Consider the following 16830-nt stretch of genomic DNA (forward strand, 5'->3'; position numbering starts at 1 on the left):
AAGTTGTCTTGGTTAAATTGAATTAAAATGGCAGATTAATAGTGGAACTTTGAAAATGCACAGAGACTTGTGGAAAAATTAGAAAAATGTCAAACAAGTTTTGTTGGAATCCTTAAGACGTGTAGTTTCACAGAAAAATATTTTTACACATGTCACTATTGTGTATTGTTCTCTAGGATTTGAATCTTGTTTAAGGTATTAAATTCATAGTAAATCATAGAAAAATGGTACAATAGCAAAACCACTTCTGATAGGTTTGTTTCAGTAAGCTGGTGCTAGGAAAAATAATGGTTCTATAGGAGACCAAGTGAAACATACTTAACTATTTGTACAAGTTTAAATGAAGGAAAAATATGGAAATAGGTGTCCTTCACAAAAAATTATGGAAAATTCACCAAACCCTCTGTTGCACCTATGTAACGCACTGTTAAAAGTTCAGAAACAAACTCTCTGTGTAAAGCAAGATAAAATAGTTAAGTGCATGCTACCTTAGGGTAATGAAACAATTTTAATTATTTTTGTACTAGTCCAATGGATCCCAAATTTTTACAATAACTTAGTGATGACATGGTTGAGTTACTGCTAAATTCTTAGTGTCATATGTTGCTATTTGGATATAGAAACAAAATTTGGAAGATGAACCAATTTAAATGAATAAAAGAAAACATTAAGTAATAGTAAGGTTAAAATAGTAAATTGGAAGAGGTACAGAAAAATATTCAGAAACAGGATAACTTTCCGAATGAACCTTGAGCAATGCTAGAGTGACCCCATCTTTCTTTGTGAAGTATAAATTGTAAAACCTTATATGTGTACACAATCACCATCAAAGTCAACTTCGGGATTTATATCACAACATACCTTACTGCATGAAGATAGTGAAAGCTTAGAACCTTGTTTAGGTGAATGTGGTTGAAATACAAATTACACTTCAGTAATAATTCATGTTTTGCATCCTGCATGTGAAGAGCATGGAAACTTGAACTAATGCATATGCATCTCGTGTAGAAGGAAACCTCGCAGACATAACGTACGAGCTGACGCCTGCTGAGGAGAAAGGATCTACCGAACTGCACCTCGTGTGCCCTCGTGCGCCCTTTCCACACCAGCCATCGCCCTGTGTGCCCGATGCTCCTCGCCGCCTGAGCCCGGCCCCGCCACGCCCTCCATGCGGAGCTCCACTTCGCCACGCCACCGGCCGAGAATCCCGACCACCATTAAAACGCCTCGCCGGCCACCGGCCCCTGCTGCCCCTGTGCGTCGCTCACCCCGCTCCCTCCCACCACCTATAAAAGGGGGCCAAGGTGCAGCCACCTCCCACACCACCAGGGCCGCATCCCCCTGCGCCCCAAGCACAGCCCCTCCCCTACGCGTCGCCAACCCATGCCGAAGCTCCTGCCGCCCTTGCCCGCGCCGGCCCCCTCGCTTCCCGTCGTCGATTCGCCAAGGTGAGGGCCAAAATTGAGTCTCCACGGCCCCCTTTATGTTCCCCCACCGCTAATCGTCACCGCCGGCAAGCCTAGGCCGGCTGGCCCCCACCGGTTTCCCCTCCTCCCTATCTCTATGTCACAGTCCAAGGAAGAAGAAGGCAAAATTCCCTCCAATTTCGATCTAACCCCCTCCTCTTCCATATTCACAAACTATCCCTCCCACCTCTCTCAAAGTTCTCTCACGAGTATGCCCTTCCACCTTCCAGAAATATTCATGAATAGGTCCCTGGTTCTCGCAGTTTAGTTCTCGCAGTTTAGTCCTAAAACTTGTTTTAAGCCCCTAATACACGGTTATTTCGTCATTTCATGGGCCAAACTTCCTCCAATTAATCCCAAATTCAACCACGGCAACCTCTAATATGCTTCCACCGAGTCATCTCCAAATTTCATCAAAATACTCATTCCTTCTATTTTCCGTTCGCGTTCTCTCTTCGAGCTCAACGAGTAAAGCTTTAATTTTCTTTTATTTATTGTGTGCCTGATTGTGTGAGTCGTAGATCGCGGAGTACTCGAGAAGGAGCACGAGGAGGAGTTTGACTGTGAGCCCAAGCTCGAAGACTAGCACTGCGAGCAAGAACTCCTGGAAGGCTTTGAGGACGGCAAGTCCAATATTACCCGTTGGTGCATATTTATCCTAGTTTTTCAAACACCACTTATTGGCCTATTTGATAAAATTGCATATTATTTTACTTCTCAAACATGGTTGGATAGCCACCCCTTGATTGTTATGATTATTCCTTGATTGTCCTATAATTATCTCTAAATATGATTTGCTCTGTTTGGATGATAATTACTGCTAGAATGCTTAGAACCTTGTTACTCAATTCAATCATGACTACAATGTGTTTTGTTAAAGAATAAAAGTGTGAGTGTTTTTAAAAGGGAAAATGAGTTTTTGGAAATAAAAGAAAGGAATTTGGAGCCAACCGTGTCCCAGTCCGTAACAACAACAACCCTAGCAACAACAACAGCCAGCAGATGAGGCCAGCCCAGCAGTCATTTGGACGAGCCCGCGTCAACCACATCAGCGTGCAAGAGGCTCGAGAAGCTCAGGGCGTGGAACTCGGTGAGTTTTTAGTCAGCTCAGTCTTGGCAATAATAGTTTTTGATTCTAGAGCATCACATTCTTTTATATCATCAAGCTTTGTGGACAAGCACAACATACCTACGGTACTACTAAAGTTAACCCTATTAACCCGAACACCTGGAGCTGACATTCAGTGTCAACTAGGTTGTTCCGGGTAAGGATCAATTTAAGTGGGGTAGAGTTCTTAGTAGACTTAGTAGTACTTAATTCTAAAGGGATAGATGTGATCATTAGAATGGATTGGTTAAGCCTACGTGATGGTCACATAGGTTGTGCAGATAAGATAGTACATCTGACCAACCAGGATGGTGTGCAAGTAACTTGTCACACTCAAGGAAGTGGACCAGACCTGATGGTTTTTAGCATGGAAGCTAAGGCCATAGAGGAAGTCCCCGTCGTAGGTGAATACCGTGATGTCTTTCCTGAAGAACTACCTGGAATGCCCCTAGATAGGGATATAGAGTTTGTAATTGACCTTATTCCTGAAACCTCCCCTATAGCCAAGAGACCCTATAGGATGGCAGCATCTGAGTTGGCAGAGCTGAAGAAACAGTTCGGGGAATTGCAACAGAGTGGTTTTATCAGGCCTAGCTCATCCCCGTAGGGAGCCCTAGTACTCTTTGTCAAGAAGAAAGATGGGAGCATGAGGATGTGTGTGGATTATCGCGCACTAAATGAGGTCACCATTAAGAATAAATATCCTCTCCCCAAAATAGATGATTTGTTTGATCAACTGAAAGGAGCCAAGTATTTCTCCAAGATAGATCTGAGGTCAGGATATCACCAGCTCAAGATTAAGGATAGTGACATTCCGAAGACAGCCTTTGTCACCCGTTATGGTCAATTTGAGTTCACTGTGATGTCTTCTGGACTAACCAATGCACCTGCTTACTTCATGAATCTCATGAACAAGGTGTTTATGGATGAGTTAGATAAGTTTGTTGTAGTCTTTACCGATGACATACTTATTTACTCCAAAAGTGTACAAGAGCATGAACAATATTTACGGGTGGTGTTAGAAAAATTGAGAGCCCACCAATTCTATGCCAAATTTAGCAAGTGTGAATTTTGGCTTGAGAAAGTGGCATTCCTTGGCCATATTTTGACCGTAGAAGGAGTAGCAGTTGATCCTGAGAAAGTTGAGGCTATTTCCAACTGGCAGCAACCAACCAATGTTAGTGAATTCAGAAGCTTTCTTGGTTTAGCTGGGTACTATCGGAGATTTATTGAAGGATTTTCCAAGATAGCCCGACCCATGATGTAGCTACTCAGGAAGGATAAGAAATTCACCTGGATAGAGCCATGTGAGAGAAGTTTCCAAGAACTGAAGAAAAGATTGACGACCGCCCCAGTGTTAACCCTGCCAGATATTCAACGAGACTTTGTCGTTTATTGCGATGCATCCCGACAAGGATTAGAATATATCCTTATCCAGGATGGGAAAGTCGTGGCCTATGCTTCTCGCCAGCTTAAGCCTCATGAGCAGAATTACCCAACCTATGATTTGGAATTTGCAGCCGTAGTGCATGTCCTCAAGATTTGGAGGCATTATCTGATTGGGAATAAGTGTGAGATCTACACGGACCACAAAAGTTTGAAGTTTATCTTCACCCAACTAGATTTGAACTTAAGGCAGAGAAGGTGGTTAGAAATGGTTGAGGATTATAATCTGGAAATCCATTACCACCCCAGCAAAGCTAATGTGGTAGCTGATGCCTTAGGCAGAAAATCCTATGGACAACTCGAACCCAAGGATAGCTGTCTGCAAGAAGAAATATCATGGTTAAATGTGCACATTGTTCCCCAGAAACTAGCCGCAAGCTAAGTGTTCAGCCCACTTTGGAGGACAAAATCAGAGAAGCCCAAGGTTCAGATCAGGATCTAATGAAAATCCGGAAGCAAACTGGAGAGAATAAGGCCCCAGATTTTAGAGTGGATGACAAAGGGACCTTGTGGTACAAAAATAGAATTTGCGTACCCAAGGAAGGTGATTTCCAGCAAACCATCATGGATGAAGCCCATAACTCGGCATACTCCATCCATCTAGGATCCACCAAAATGTATATGGATTTAAAGCAGAAGTACTTGTAGAATGGGATGAAGGCGGACATAGCCCAGTTCGTCGCCCATTGTGATACTTGCCAAAGAGTCAAGGCTGAACATCAGAAGCCAGCGGGTTTACTGTAACCACTACCCATCCTAGTTTGGAAATGGGATGAGATTGGAATGGATTTTGTGGTGGGTTTACCCAAGACTCAGAAAGGAAATGATTCCATATGGGTAATAGTGGATCGACTCACTAAGGTTGCTCACTACTTACCTGTGCGAATCACTTATGGTGAGAAAGACTAGCTTGATTCTATGTGGACAACATAATAAAGCTACATGGTGTGCCTAGCAGAATTGTTTCGAATAGAGGAACCCAATTTACCTCTAGGTTCTGGAGAAGTCTGCACAAAATCATGGGCACCAAGTTGGATTTCAATTCAGCTTATCACCCACAGACCGGTGGCCAAACAGAGAGAATAAATCAAATTATGGAGGATATGTTGAGAGCTTGTGTCCTTACCTATGGCAAGGATTGGGAATAGAGTTTACCATGCAGAATTCTCGTACAACAATAGTTATCAGGCCAGTTTGGGCATGTTGCCATTTGAGGCCCTCTACAGAAGGAAATGTAGAACCCCTTTGATGTGGTCAGAAGTGGGAGAACGCACCTTAGTTGGACCTGCCTTTATAAAAGAAGTAGAAGACCGAGTGGCCGAAATCCAAGAGAAGCTAAAAGCAGCACAGTCCAGATAGAAGAGCTACTCAGACAAGAGGAGGCGGGAATTGAGTTTCAACGAAGGAGATTTCGTCTACCTCAAGGTCTCCCCGATTCAAGTACTCAAAGGTTTCATGTTTAGCCCCTTGGTATATTGGACCGTACTAGGTACTAAAGAGAGTTGGAGCTGTAGCATACCGTATCCAACTACTTGAAGTAATGTCAGATATACACCAGTGTTTCATGTATCCCAGCTAAGAAAATGCTTGAGTGTACCTGAAGAGCAAGGACCGGTGGAAACAATAGACTTGCAGAAGGATCTCCGGTATCAAGAAGTACCCGTCAAGATTCTAGACACCGTCACCAGAAGAATAAGAAATTCATGGTGCGGATTTGTAGAGTCCAATGGAGTAGACATGGTGAAGAAGAAGCTACTTGGGAATGTGAGGATGCGTTGAAGAAGGAGTTTCCCTATCTTTTCAGGATTCAGCCAAATCTGGAGGACGAGATTCAATTTAAGTGGGGTAGGTTTATAACATCCGTAAAATTCACTAACTCAAATCATTCTCTAAAAAATTGTCTTCAAAATCTTTTGACCGTTGAGCTCCGGGAATTTCTTTTCTTACTGACGACTTTGCCGTCCCGGCACCCAACGCCAACAACCATCTTTTTCTTCCTCCACAAATTTCACCACGTGCCCGTCAAAAATTCGTCGCGCGTGCCCGACCGTTTTCCGCATTTTTCACCAACTCTCCCTTTCTTCTCTCTCTTTCTTTTTCCCTTTTCCCTTTTTTTCTCTTTTTTTCTTTTCCTTCTCTCTTTCTTCCTTCTTCTTCCTTCCTCCTCCTCCTTCTTCCTTCCTCTTTCTCCTTTCTTCCTGGCCGAGCACACGCTAGCCCCTCCCCTGGCGCCTACTCCTCCCCTAGCTGGCCCCAGCGCCACTCCCCCACGCCGGCACCTCTCCCTGGCTGCCCGACACCCAGCCCCACAAGCCTCATCCTCCACGCCGTAGCTCCCATTCCACATGTTGCGCCGGCCCCCGACCGCACGCCGGCCATCACTCGTCGCCCCTTTCCATGCTGACCATCGCTCTGTGTGCCTTGTGCTCCTTGCTGCCTGAGCCCGGCCCTGTCACACCCTCCACGTGGAGCTCCACTTCGCCACGCTGCTGGCCGAGAATCTCGGCCGCCATTAAAACGCCTCGCCGGCCACCGGCCCCTGCCACCCCTATGCGCCGCTCGCCCCGCTCCCTCCTACCGCCTATAAAAGGGGGCCAAGGCCTGGCCTCCTCCCACACCACCAACGCCGCCTCCCCCTGCACCCCAAGCGCCGTCCTTCCCCTACACGCCACCCGTCCACGCTGAAGCTCTGGCCGCCCCTACCCGCGCCGGCCCCTTCACTTCCCATCGTCGATTCACCAAGGTGAGGGCCAAAATGGAGTCCCCACGGCCCCCTCTACCTTTCCCCACCACCAATCCTCACCGCCGGCAAGCCTAGGCTGGCCGGCCACCACCGGTTTCCCCTCCTCCCCATCTCTATGTCACGGTCCAGGGAAGAAGAAGGCAAAATTCCCTCCAATTTTAATCTAACCCCCTCCTCCTCCATATTCACAAACCAGCCCTCCCACCTCTCTCAAAGTTCTCTTGCAAGTATTCCCTTCCACCTTCTAGAAATTTTCATGAATAGGTCTCTGGTTCTCGCAGTTTAGTCCTAAAACTTGTTTTAAGCCCCTAATACATGGTTATCTTATCATTTCATGCGTCAAACTTCCTCCAATTAATCCCAAATTCGCCCACGGCATCGTCCAATATACTTCCGCTGAGTCATCCCAAAATTTCATGAAAATACTCATTCCTTCTATTTCTCATTCGCGTTCTCTATTCGAGCTCAACGGGTAAAGCTTTAATTTTCTTTTATTTATTGTGTGCCCGATTGTGTGAGCTGTAGATCGTGGAGTACCCGAGGAGGAGCACGAGGAGGAGTTTGAATGCAAGCCCAAACCCGAAGACCAGCATTGCGAGCAAGAACTCCCGGAATACTTTGAGGACGGCAAGTCCAATCTCACCCTTTGATGCATATTTATCCCAATTTTTCAAACACAACCTATTGGCCTGTTTATAAAATTGCATATTGTTTTACTGCTGAAACATGGTTGGATAGCCACCCCTTGATTGTTATGATTATTCCTTGATTGTCCTATAATTATCTCTAAATATGATTTGCTCTGTTTGGATGATAATTACTGCTAGAATGCTTAGAACCATGTTACTCAATTCAATCATGACTACAATGTGTTTTGTTAAAGAATAAAAGTGTGAGTGTTTTTAAAAGGGAAATGAGTTTTTGGTAATAAAGGAAAGGAATGCTTAGACACTACTAGATTTTTGGTCTAATGCAACGGTGGAAAAATGTTGCAATATGCCCAAAATCGATGCAATATCTAGCAATTGCAACGGCGACTAGTTGGTTGGCAGACGTGGCAAGTACTGGCATTGCAATAGCTCTTTGCAACGTTTTTTGTGGGCCGTTGCAACTTATGGTAATTGCCACACACATTTTTGTTGCATTATAGAGTATGGCAACGGAGGATTTTGTTGCATTAGCATGTATTGCAACGCAAGCAGTCATTGCTATAGTATGTAGTTGCAACGTACAAACTCTGTGGTAATATGGTATTTCGCAACGATTTACATGGTGGCAATAGAATATATTGCCACGGAAATTTGACGTTGTGACATATCCTATGGCAACTAAATTTCTTTCATGGAAATAAACAATATTGCAATGGAATCATTTTCGGTGGCAATAATTAGTTTTGCAACGAAAACTATTACGTGGGAACTATTTCTATGGCAACACAACTGCTTTCGTGGCAATAACTTATATTGCCACAGAAACATGTTTGGTGGCGATAATTCGGTTTGCAATGGAAAATATTACATTGTGACAGATCATATGGCAACACAATTGGTTTCGTCGAAATAAACTATATTGCCATGGAAACATATGTGGTGGCAATAATTCATTTTGCAACGGACAATATTTAGAAGCAAGATAATATGTTGCAACGAATTAGCGGTGAAGGTTATTATGTATTATTGCAACTTTTATCTTCCGTGGCAATAAGTTGTTGTGCAATTGAAAGTATATAGATGCAATAAAAGATGTTGCAATGAACTGGGGTTGCTGCAATTATAGCAAAAATACCGTACCATACAGCAAGTCTAAGCATTACCTGCTCAAGGCTCATGTTGGAAAATGATCTGGACCCCATGACATGGTTCGTCTTTACTTCTTTGGGGATCTTGGAGTTCTGGTTGCTAGCTTTCTGTATAGGGTGTTAGTAAAAAGGTACATCAGTAGTGCATTGATCGAACTAGTAATAAATACATGTGATATATGGAAGGACGAAAAGGAAATGCTATGAGACCTTGAAATTTGGAGATCCAAAATACAAGATAAGGTAGTGCCATTCAGCAATGTCAAGGTCTTCTGGCTTGTGTTTAATTCTTGCTGCGTAACTGTCGTACGCCTTGTACGTGGCACTGAGTGATGATCTCCATCCTTTGTATCGCACCATCGCGATGGCCCAAATCGTTTCCTTTTCATCATCAACATCTACAAGCTCCCACCTATTCTGTTTATGTGAGAACACATTCAGACGGAGAAGTATTTGGCTATTTGAGGATTATTATAGTAATCAGGCAACAGAATTAAACATCGTACGTACCAGTATGTCGGATGCTATAGAATTTTTCACATTTTCATGTATGTCTTTCCATTTGTTGACTCCAATAAGTGGAGCCCTTTTCCTTGTAAACATTACAATTTCATCCACAAATGACCGAGCGTTAGGGCCTACGGGACCTCCCAGCTTTGTGGAAAATTCGATTTTAAGTTTCTATGAGCCGCTCCTTATCCTCTTTATGGTTGTTGATAAACCCTTGAGGGCACCACGTCCTCCTTGCTTGCACCCTTCACTGGAGTCTCCTATGAATCCATTAAGTAAAAAATGGTCAGATAATTGCAGCAATGTAGATTACATTAAAATAAAATTTGCAATGCATAACACACCTTTTCTCGCTTTTTTGTCACGCCGAGCATGAGATGGCCTATCTGATGGTGCTGATTGCATGGCTGCAAGACCTTCATCATCAGGAAGGTTTTGAAATTCGTCATTGTCATCTTGATCTAAATAAGATACTGCATATCATACAATGGATCCACATCGGTCTAAACATTTTTTGTTCACAAGTAATATTAACTTTGATTGCTGAATGAATGAATAGAAATTACTAATGTCTTGAAGATACTCTTTATGCCTTAACCATTCTTTATATGTCTCGATGGTTTCATCCCTGTAATCATCTTTAAATTCTGAACGTAACGAATATGTAAGTGCAATGGATAATACAACACATAGCTTATATAAATTGTGACTGGAGAAATTGTACCTACCTGTGTCTGGTTCATCCTGCTGCAGGTTTTGAAGCCATATCTTGTAAGCATCTATTTGTTCTCCTGTCCTTCATCCTTCTGTAGTTGTTTCCCTTCGTCGCTTCAAGGGAGTTATGGTTACCTGCAAGTTAGGAGGATCCTAATTTTTTTGTCTTTTGAATTGCTTTGTAACATGGCTGGGATTTGGTGGTCATAATCGAGAGGGACGAGGTCTGCTGTGTTCCTGCCACATCACTCCTTATAGTACAAGAAGACACGTCCACAGTAGCCGAGCTTTGACTTCAAACAAACCAAGTTAAAAAATGTGATATTAGATCTATCACAAGTGAATTGGGCAGTTTCATGACTCGAAGGTGCCCCGGCGCAATTGATAATTACACGCCACTTCACAGGAATATGTCCTTACTCTTACATAGGAATATTAATCTATAAATTCAATACAGGACTATTTATAACCCTAGCACTAGAAACTAGGCATGTATCGAGATCTTCCAATTTGAGATAGGAATATGACCCTAGGCATGTATCCAGATTATCCAATATCACATAGGACTATGACCCTATGCGAATTTTTGATTGGATTTGCAATAGCCTGAGAAAACATACCTGGTTCGGGGAGGTTCAAACAAAAACTCATCAGGACCATCGTCTTCAGTCGCCATCTCTTGGTCGCCGGCGGTGTGGGGCGGAGTCGGCCTCCTATCGTCGTCTTCAGTCGCCATCTCGACAAGGAACCGAGAGTTGTCGGCTCATCACCCCCCTCTCCCTTACGAACGTCAAGGAAACGTGATTAATGGCGCCGGAATTTTAGTAGATAGGGATTGGTAAAAATATATGGAAGGGTTATTTCGGCGGGGCTAGGGGGGAAATTTGGGCAGGGCAAGCGGGAAAAATTTGGCTGGGGAGAAGGAGGAGGTGTTTTGGTATATCTCGACACGTTATGTTTCATGCGTGTTTAATTGGAACATTTGAGCAATGTGTTCAATATTGAAATCACTATGCACATTGCTTCATCTGTACATGTATATATTCACGTGGTGATCTACATGGTGATAGTGTGGCACACAATGAGCATATATAACTAAAGATAGTGTGGCGCACAATAAGCTCCCCTTTGGCATGGCTCATCCAAAACGACTTCACCGGTGAAGCCAATGCTTGTGAAGCCAATAAATATTAGGCATATCCCTTAGTGAGAGAGAAAGCATTAGGATTGCATTGGAAAGTATATCGATTAGCGTGGAATAGAGATGAACAGTCTAATGAAACTAAGTTGACACCATAAAGTTGAGATACTTGACTCTCCAATATTCTTGGAATGACTTACAATTAGGTACTTTGAAACTCCAAGTTTCATGGAATGACTTAGAATTTGGTCAAACTTGACATACTTGACTCTCCAAGATTCTTGGAATGACTTACAATTTGGTCAAACTTGAGATACTTGACTCTCCAAGATGGAATGGCTTATAAGGGCACGTACAACGGTTGTCTTTTTATCGTCCGGGCTTGTGCTCCCAAGGCATATTTGACCATCTTGATCTATGAGTGTATAGTAAAATTAAATAGTTTGCAGATAGCATAACAGACAACTCACGGTATAATTTGTCTGTATTGCTGTCCCTATGTGACTTATACAGACGACAGCCGCTTAAACTGTTGAACGTGCCCTAATTTGGTCAAACTCCAAGTTTCTTGGAATGATTTATACATAGAGTCAACCCATATGCATGCTCATGATATTTAGGATCACATGTGCGCAGCAAAATGAAGCTGTCCTAGCAAACTTGTCTTTTCTTCGGTTTCCATAATTTCTCTCTCCCTCTTCCTCCTCCAATTACCTAAACGCGTGTGCCCAACCTTGCCTAGCTTTACTGAGCAAGGATATATATGTGTTTGGTCTGGCTCGTTGTGGGTCCGGCTCCATCTGTCACTGCCTACTGTAGCGTGCCAGTAGCCCCAAGGAGTTGGCAGGCTCAGCGATGCACACGTGCACAAGCCAGCATCAAAGATCTTCTCCTCGACACTGTGCCATTGCGCCGCATGTGTCAACCAGTGTCAACGGCTCTACGGTACTGCGCCCGTGCCATGAGTACGGCGTGCGCACAGGTTCCCCATGCATACCCCATTTAACACAGCAGTTGATTCCCAGCCTCGCGCCGTTTCACGCCGCAAAGCTGCCCTTTAACTGGTCTTTCGGCTGCTCTATCCCTTCGTTCAGCCAGTTAAGAGGCGTCTCATCTCCCGACATGCGGTTGCATTAATGCTCTATCTCTCATGCACGCACGCATATATAAGGGCCCTCCTACAACAAACCCTCTGCACCCTCCCACAACAAGCCCTCTGCACCCTCCCGCAACAAGCCATCGCCACCATGCCTCGCCGTTTGAAGACTACTTGGGCCATGCTCAGCCCTTCCTCCTCCGCTCCTCGCTCCCCAACGACGCAACCTCCCCCGCTATCGTCCGATGATTCAGACCGCTCCTCCTCCCCACCTCGCTCACTCGCCGCTGCCGCCTCCCTGGCCATCATCTGACTCATCGTACCTCGAGGTCAACCTCGAGGACAATTCGGATCGGGAGACCGATTCGGAAGTGGAGGATTTGGCGATGGCTCAGCAGGGGCCATGTCTGGAGGAGGTTGCCATCCTCCACTCCTTGGAGACGGCGCGCCAAGAAGAGGAGGACCGGCACCTGCGTGCCATCACAAGAAAGGAGACTAAGGACTGCATCCTTAGGCACACTCTCGAGATCTCCGCCGCAGAAGTGGAGCATGCCGCCCGGAGGGAGGAGCAACGGGTGGCGATGGAGGTGGAACGCCGCCGGCGCTTGGCTGCAAGGAATGAACGGGAGGAGGCGGCAGTGGTTAAGGAGCGGAAGGTGCACCATAACTAGTTTATATGTAAATGTTGTCAATGTAATGAACTAGTCTTTTGTTTCGGTTGTCGAACTTGTTATTTTTATGTTTTAACGATAGTGGTAATGGTAACCAGTTAGTAGTTTTATCTTGTTCTTGGAGTTTTTGCCAATGTTACCGGTTAGCATAGTAACCTAAAAACACGGTGCAAAGGATCTGTTGATGCAAGATTTTGACACGTATGGGATTGGCGTCAAGGGAGGAAAGGATTGGCCGATACCTCTGGGATAAAACTCATCGTCGCTGATGGGATCGCCAGTGGAACCACTATCACCGATGGAGTTGCCGGTGGGGCTTCTATTGCCGGAACCGCTGCCGCCGCTGATAGAGCTGCCGGCGGAGCCCCCGTTCCTTGTGGATTTGCCGATGGCGCCGCCATTGAGGGAATGAAGGGGAATGTGGATGAAAGGAAGATCACTGGAGGATGCAGTTGGAAGCTAAAAGGGTGCTAAAAGAAGATGGAAAGTGATGCGCCGGGAAGGAAGTTACTGAGTTCGTGGAGAAAAAGTGGCAGGGCATGTCAGTATTTAAAGATGGTCCGAGAGAAAGGGTAAAGGCGGGATTTTTACCGCGCCGTCTACACGAATTTCAAGGGAGTGGTTGTCTCAGGCGCCCGTTTCGAAAAGATTGCAATCATCAGGAAGAAGACCGCGAAATAGAAGGAGATTTTTGCCGCGTTTATTTCAGAGGAGAGGTTAAAAAAGAATTTCGAAGTAAAAGTCATGTTTTACTACGAAACTAGGGGGCATGTGTTGACGCCAGATTTTGACACGTATGGGATCGACGTCAAGGGAGGAAAGGATTGGCTGATACGGTGGATTAGAAGGTTACGATTGGGAATCGGCTGATTGGTGCTACAGTTGGGAATCGGCCGATTGGCGCTACAGTGTTTTGGCAGACGGAGTTGGTGGAGATCGGCCGGTTGAAAGGCTGGAGCAATTGGGCCAGTATGGCCCTAAAGTGGGTCAGAGGAAGAAGATAGAGAAAGATTGGCCCGTGGGAGTACAATAACCAACTCCGATACGAGTTGTGTTTGTAAATATTCGTTTTCGTTTAAAATTGGAGATAGATCCTAGTCGGTTAGGAAATTGGTTGTAACAGGCTATAAATAGCCATCTTTAGAGATTTGTAAACAACACATCAATCAATAGAACAATCTACTTTTTCCTCGTACTTTACGTTCAAGTTGGCGACTTTGCCAATACTTCTTTTTCTTTCACGAGTTCGTACGGGTTGGCAGGGCTGCATCGACACGATCTCCGGCCGATTCTGTAAGTTCCGTTTATCGAGTAATATCTAAGCTTTAACTTCGGGTGCATCGCTGTCTTTTCGTTTAGATTTATTCACCAGTTATTGATATTTACTAGAATCGTAGGTTTCATCTATTGTTCTAGTTATATCACCAGTTATCCAGCTTGAGATTTGAACTGTCGGCTTTATTGTCATTATTTTTATCATTATACAGCCGATTAGATCTATCTCAAGTGTTGCTTTGTACCATTGTTTAGTCTGCTCTAGTGGTTTTCTTTACAATCACTGCGTGATTATCGGCTGTTGTATAGCTGGTCATCTTCATAGCAAATCGACCGATTCGCTGATATGCTTTTCGAGACAGATCGAAATTTTAGCCGATCGAAACCCTTATAATTTAATACGTTTCTTTCCTTGTCAATCATTAGGTCAGATTGACTGGCAAGCCGCACAAACCGCACTAGGGCGATCACCCAAACAGGAGCTAAGCAGATTCTCCCAGGTTGTGTGTCCGACGCTGAAGGCCATCAGCCGATTTCTAGCGCCAACACACTTTTGGCACGCCCGGTGGGACCACCTCAACATCCAACATGTCAAAGGCCGCCGAAGTCTCCGAAGACAATGTCATCGAGGTTACGGAAGCAGATCTCAAGGACGACCAGAAAGAAGAATTGGCAAAACACCTAGAAGACTACAAGAAGGTATACCTGTAATCTTTCAGTCGTACCAGGAGCGGGGAGGCCATCAAGAAAGCTCCTCTTCCAACTCCCCGCCATATCACCATCGCTGAGGACTCGGGCAAGATGTTTGACATGATTCAACAGTCCGTTTACCAGGCTTTCATCGACCAATCCTCAGTGATGACCAACACGGTATACAATGCCATCATCAGTTCCCTGGTCAGCGGAGTAGCTCAAGGATATCAGGGGCCAGCGTACGCCCCGCCTATTGTAACTCTAGTCAGAAGCTTACCAGGAACATCTCACTCGGCTCCTCAGCCGATACCGACACAACATGGAGGATACAACGCCTCAATGCCTCCAGGATACAACGGTGCGCCATGCTTTCAATCACAAGCACCGCCTCAACGTGCCCAGATTTCTTCCGTGCAATCATTGCCCTCAAACTCATTGCCTTGGGGGGCACCAACAGCGGCAGCTGTCCTGGACCAATCGGCCAGTTATGGAGGCTCTCGGATCCAGGCACCGCTCCAATTGGCTATCCGGTCGATGGTCCCACAGTATCAGCCGGCCACGTCAGAAATCGGCAGGGGGGCAGATGCTATAGAAGCTCTCAGAAGTACGGTGCCGATGATGCTGTACGATGGGATGGCGGATTCGCTACGCCACCAACTGTCAAACGCTCAGCCGGCCACGTCGCCGCAGAATCCGTCGCACGCTTTTATCCATCACCCGGCCATCCCACCGCAGATCCATCAACATGTGCCAATCCCTCAACCAGTCATTCATCAGCAGCTAGTGGATTGGACAACAAGGATAGCAGAGGTGATTCAAGATCAATTCGGGTTGAAGCCAAAAATACAGACCTATACGTATAAGACACCGTAACCGCCTACCTACGACTCATTGCCGTTTCCCCATTGGTATAAAGTTCCCAAATTCACCAAGTTTTCAGGACTGGATGACACTTCAACTACGGAACACGTCAACAGGTTCATCATCCAGTGCAGAGAGGCCGCCACACAGGATGCTCTGCGGGTGCATCTGTTCTCTTTGTCACTGTCCGGGTCAGCTTTCCAGTGGTTCACTACGCTACCGCCCAATTCCATCGTTACTTGGGCCGACCTGGAAAAGCAGTTCCACAAATACTTCTACGCGGGAGCCCATGAGATGAAGCTCTCAGATTTGACCAGCCTCAGGCAAAAAAGCGACGAGCTAGTGACCAATTATGTGCAGAGGTTCAGAGAGGTCAGAAACAAATGCTACACTCTAGTCCTGACAGACGCACAGCTGGCCGATATCGCCTTCCAAGATCTCCTACCACACATGAAAGAGAAGTACGCTTCCCAGGAGTTCGAGAGCTTGAGTCAGATCGTTCATTGATTGGCCGGACAAGAAGTACGCCCTTTTGATCAACGGAGAAATTTCCAGAAAAAGGTGGCATACTTAGAGGGATCTGAATCTGAGGAGGAAACGGAAATCGGCCTAGCAGAATGGGTCAAAGGGAAGAAGCCGATATCATGTCCTTTCGGGAAGAAAGAGCCGGAAGCGTTCGGTGTTGACACGTCCCAGGCCGACAAGATCTTCGACTTGCATCTTCAAGAGGGGTAGATCAAGCTCTCACCGTACCATACCATTCCATCGGCCGAGCAACTCAAAAAGATGAAATACTGCAAGTGGCACAATGCCACGTCTCACGACACGAACGAGTGTAAAATATTCCGTCAGCAGATATAGTCAGCCATCAAGCAAGGCATACTCAAGTTCGAGGTCCCAATAAAGCCAGTAAAGCCAATGAAGATCGATCAGCATCCTTTCCCCACCAATATGGTTGACACGGGAAGGAACGCGCTTCAAACCAAAGTGCTGACGTCGGAATCGACCAAGAAAAGCGGCGCTGTGGACCCCAGAAATCAGGCTATGGTCAAAGATGTCAAAGGGAAGAGACGGGTCAAAGACGAGGGTGAAGGATCGGGGAGACCGCGTAGACCTATCACATCCTAATTCTTCTTCAACAAGTATCAGCGATAGCAGGAGAGTTCCAGACACCGCGAAGAGATAGTGTGCCGACACGAAGATCACTAGTGGTGCTCGTTCTTCATCCACTGCTGGGAAAATAACCTCAGATTACCATCGGCCGATAATTGCCCTGAGTGCAGTGGTCCATATCGCGGCAATCGCCCG

Source organism: Setaria italica, chromosome V, assembly GCF_000263155.2.
Source record: "Setaria italica strain Yugu1 chromosome V, Setaria_italica_v2.0, whole genome shotgun sequence".
Classification (NCBI taxonomy): domain Eukaryota; kingdom Viridiplantae; phylum Streptophyta; class Magnoliopsida; order Poales; family Poaceae; genus Setaria; species Setaria italica.